This window comes from Arachis hypogaea, chromosome 11 (assembly GCF_003086295.3).
Source record: "Arachis hypogaea cultivar Tifrunner chromosome 11, arahy.Tifrunner.gnm2.J5K5, whole genome shotgun sequence".
NCBI lineage: Eukaryota > Viridiplantae > Streptophyta > Magnoliopsida > Fabales > Fabaceae > Arachis > Arachis hypogaea.
In genome coordinates, this window is record NC_092046.1 from 62,850,075 (window position 1) to 62,854,948 (window position 4,874).

At 40.5% G+C, this 4,874-nt stretch overlaps 1 non-coding gene across 1 annotated transcript; it reads left to right on the forward strand.

Annotated features, from left to right (window-relative positions):
• The first annotated feature begins 4,061 nt into the window (after window positions 1-4,061).
• LOC112725556 (small nucleolar RNA R71) lies at window positions 4,062-4,169 on the forward strand. Its single transcript, XR_003164657.1, has one exon. It is a non-coding gene; the product is annotated as a small nucleolar RNA R71 (small nucleolar RNA).
• The last annotated feature ends 705 nt before the right edge of the window (window positions 4,170-4,874 follow it).

Below are 4,874 nucleotides of genomic sequence, written 5' to 3' on the forward strand. Positions count from 1 at the left end.
GCGTTGAACGCCAGTTTACGTCATCAATTCTTGGCCAAAGTATGGACTATTATATATTGCTGGAAATCCCTGGATGTCTACTTTCCAACGCAATTGGAAGCGCGCCATTTCGAGTTTTGTAGCTCCAGAAAATCCACTTTGAGTGCAGGGAGGTCAGAATCCAACAGCATCAGCAGTCCTTTTTCAACCTCTGAATCTGATTTTTGCTCAAGTCCCTCAATTTCAGCCAGAAAATACCTGAAATCACAGAAAAACACACAAACTCATAGTAAAGTCCAGAAATGTGAATTTAACACAAAATCTATTAAAAACATCCCTAAAAGTAACTAGATCCTACTAAAAACATACTAAAAACAATGTCAAAAAGCGTATAAATTATCCGCTCATCACAACACCAAACTTAAATTGTTGCTTGTCCCCAAGCAACTAAAAATCAAAATAGGATAAAAAGAATAGAATATACTATAATTTCTAAACTATCAATGAAACATAGCTCCAATCAAATGAGCGGGACTTATAGCTTTTTGCCTCTTGAATAGTTTTGGCATCTCACTTTATCCATTGAGGTTCAGAATGATTGGCATCTATAGGAACTTCAGATTTCGAATAGTGTTATTGACTCTCTTAGTTCAGTATGATGATTCTTGAACACAGCTTCTTTATGAGTCTTGGCCGTGGCCCTAAGCACTTTGTTTTCCAGTATTACCACCGGATACATAAATGCCACAGACACATAATTGGGTGAACCTTTTCAGATTGTGACTCAGCTTTGCTAAAGTCCCCAATTAGAGGTGCCCAGGGTTCTTAAGCACACTCTTTTTTTGCTTTGGACCTTGACTTTAACCGCTCAGTCTCAAGTTTTCACTTGACACCTACACGCCACAAGCACATGGTTAGGGACATCTTGGTTTAGCCGCTTAGACCAAGATTTTATTCCTTTAGGCCCTCCTATCCACTGATGCTCAAAGCCTTGGGATCCTTTTTATTTGCCCTTGCCTTTTGGTTTTAAGGGTTATTGGCTTTTTGCTCTTGCCTCTTAGTTTTAAGAGCTTTTGGCTTTTTCTGCTTGCTTTTTCTCTTTTTTTTTTTCTTTTTTTTTATATTTTTTTTTTCGCCTATGTCTTTTTTCTGCAAGCTTTGTTCTTTGCTGCTTTTTCTTGCTTCAAGAATCATTTTTATGATTTTTCAGATTATCAAATAACATGTTTCCTAGTCATCATTCTTTCAAGAGCCAACATATTTAACATTCTTAAACAACAACTTCAAAAGACATATGCACTGTTCAAGCATACATTCAGAAAACAAGAAGCATTGTCACCACATCAATATAATTAAACTAAGTTCAAGGATAAATTCGAAACTCATGTACTTCTTGTTCTTTTGAATTAAAACATTTTTCATTTAAGAGAGGTGATGGATTCATAGGACATTCATAACTTTAAGACAAAGTTACTAACTACTAATGATCATGTAATGAAGACACAAACATAGATAAGCACATAACATAGAAAACGAAAAACATAGAAAGTAAGAACAAGGAATGAGTCCACCTTAGTGATGTCCTTGAGCTCTTCTATGTCTCTTCCTTGTCTTTGCTGCTCCTCCTTCATTGCTTTTAGATCTTCTCTGATTTCATGAAGGATGATGGAGTGCTCTTGATGTTCCACCCTTAGTTGCTTCCAATAATTGTGTGGAGAAAAATGTATCCCCTGAGGTATCTCAGGGATCTCTTGATTTACAGTCAAATGTTCTACCACTGAGCTATAGATCCTTTACATAATTGTTTTACCACACCAAACTTAGAATGTTGCTCGCCCTCGAGCAAAAGAAGAAGGGATAGATGAAGAAGAAGATGTGGAAATAAAAACTAGGATTATGAGGAGGTAAGGTGGGGATCCTGTGGGGTCCACAGATCCTGAGATGATCCTGTGGTGTCCACAGATCCTGAGGTGATCCTGTGAGGTCCACAGATCTTGAGGTGTCAAGGCATTTACATCCCTGCACCAATTTAGGCATGCAAAATGCCCTTGCACACAACTCTGGGCATTCAGCGCCAGGTTGGTGCCCATTTTGGGCGTTCAACGCCCATTTGCTGCCATTTCTGGCGTTGAACGCCAGAACCAAGCTTGTTCTGGGCGTTCAGCGCCAGAACTATGCTCTGTTCTGGCGTTTGAACGCCAGACAGATGCTCCTCCAGGGTGTGATTTTTCTTCTGCTGTTTTTGATTCCGTTTTCAATTTTTATTTTTATTTTGTGACTCCACATGATCATGAACCTAAGAAAACATGAAAAATAAGAATTAGATAAGCATTGGGTTGCCTCCCAACAAGCGCTTCTTTAATGTCAATAGCTTGACAGTGGGCTCTCATGGAGCCTCACAGATGTTCAGAGCATTGTTGAAACTCTCCAACACCAAACTTAGAGTTTGGATATGGGAGTTCAACACCAAACTTAGAGTTTGGTTGTGGCCTCCCAACACCAAACTTAGAGTTTGACTGTGGGGGCTCTGGTTGACTCTGCTGGGAGAGAAGCTTTTCCTGCTTCCTCTTCATGGTTGCAGAGGGGGATCCTTGAGTTTTGAATACAAAGGAGTTCTCATTCCATTGAAGGAATATTTCACCTCTGTCAACATCAATCACAGCTCTTGCTGTGGCCAGGAAAGGTCTTCCCAGGATGATGGATTCATCCTCTTCCTTTCCAGTATCCAGGACTATGAAATCAGTAGGTATGTAAAGGCCCTCAACTTTTACTAATACATCTTCTACGTGTCCATAAGCCTGTCTTCTTGAGCTGTCTGCCATCTCTAGTGAGATTTTAGCAGCTTGCACCCCATAGATTCCCAGTTTCTCTATTACAGAGAGGGGCATGAGGTTTATTCCTGAACCAAGGTCACACAAAGCCTTAAAGATCATGGTGCCTATGGTACAGGGTATTATGAACTTTCCAGGATCCTGTCTCTTCTGAGGCAATGTCAGTTGATCCAGATCACTTAGTTCATTGATGAACAAGGGAGGTTCAACTTCCCAAGCATCAATGCCAAACAATTTGGCATTCAGCTTCATGATTGCACCAAGAAACTTGGCAGTTTGCTCTTCAGTGACATCCTCATTCTCTTCAGAAGAGGAATACTCATCAGAGCTCATGAAGGGCATAAGGAGGTTCAATGGAATCTCTATGGTCTCTAGATGAGCCTCAGAGTCCTTTGGTTCCCCAGAGGGAAGCTCCTTATTGGTCACTGGACGTCCCAGGAGGTCTTCCTCCTTGGGATTCACGTCCTCTCCTCTCCTCACAGGTTCGGCCAGGGCACTTATGTCAATGGCCTTGCACTCTCTTTTTGGGTTCTCTTCTGTATTGCTTGGGAGAGTACTAGGAGGGATATCAGTGATCCTTTTACTCAGCTGGCCCACTTGTGCTTCCAGATTTCTAATGGAAGACCTTGTTTCATTCATGAAACTTACAGTGGCCTTAGATAGATCAGAGACTAGATTTGCTAAATTAGAAGCATTTTGTTCAAAGTTCTCTGTCTGTTGCTGAGTTGATGATGGAAAAGGTTTGCTATTGCTAAACCTGTTTCTTCCACCATTATTAAAGCCTTGTTGAGGCTTCTGATCCTTCCATGAGAAATTTGGATGATTTCTCCATGTTGAGTTATAGGTGTTTCCATAAGGTTCACCTAAGTAATTTACCTCTGCTATTGCAGGGTTCTCAGGATCATAGGCTTCTTCTTCAGAAGATGCCTCTTGAGTACTGTTGGATGCAGCTTGCATTCCATGCAGACTCTGAGAGATCATATTGACTTGCTGAGTCAATATTTTATTCTGAGCCAATATGGCATTCAGAGTATCAACCTCAAGAACTCCCTTCTTCATAGGCGTCCCATTATTCACAGGATTCCTTTCAGAAGTGTACATGAACTGGTTATTAGCAACCATGTCAATGAGTTCTTGAGCTTCTGCAGGCATTTTCTTTAGGTGAATGGATCCACCTGCAGAAGTGTCCAGTGACATCTTTGATAGCTCAGATAAACCATCATAGAATATATCCAGGATGGTCCATTCTGAAAGCATGTCAGAAGGACACTTTTTGGTCAACTGTTTGTATCTTTCCCAAGCTTCATAGAGAGATTCACCTTCTTTCTGTCTGAAGGTTTGAACATCAGCTCTAAGCTTGCTCAGCTTTTGAGGAGGAAAGTACTTGGCTAAGAAAGCCGTGACCAGCTTATTCCAAGAGTTCAGGCTGTCTTTAGGTTGAGAATCCAACCATAATCTAGCTCTGTCTCTTACAGCAAAAGGGAAAAGCATGAGCCTGTAGACTTCAGGATCTACTCCATTAGTCTTAACAGTATCACATATCTGCAAGAATTCAGTTAAGAACTGAAAAGGATCTTCGGATGGAAGTCCATGAAACTTGCAGTTCTGCTGCATCAGAGAAACTAATTGAGGTTTCAGCTCAAAATTGTTTGCTCCAATGGCAGGAATGGAGATGCTTCTTCCATGTAAATTGGAATTAGGTGCAGTAAAGTCACCAAGCATCCTCCTTTCATTATTATTATTTTCGGCTGCCATCTCCTCTGCCTGTTCGAAAATTTCTGAAAGGTTATCTCTGGATTGTTGTATTTTAGCTTCTCTTAATTTTCTCTTCAGAGTCCTTTCAGGTTCTGGATCTGCTTCCACAAGAATGTTCTTATCCTTGCTCCTACTCATATGACAAGAAAGAATGGCCAGAAAAATGATAATAATAATAGAGATCCTTTATACCACAGTATAGGGATCCCTTTGTAAGTAGAAGAAGAGGGGGAGATAAAGGATGTGATGTAAAGGAAGAAACACAACTGTGAGGATTGGAATGTGAGATGAGATGTTAGGATATGAATG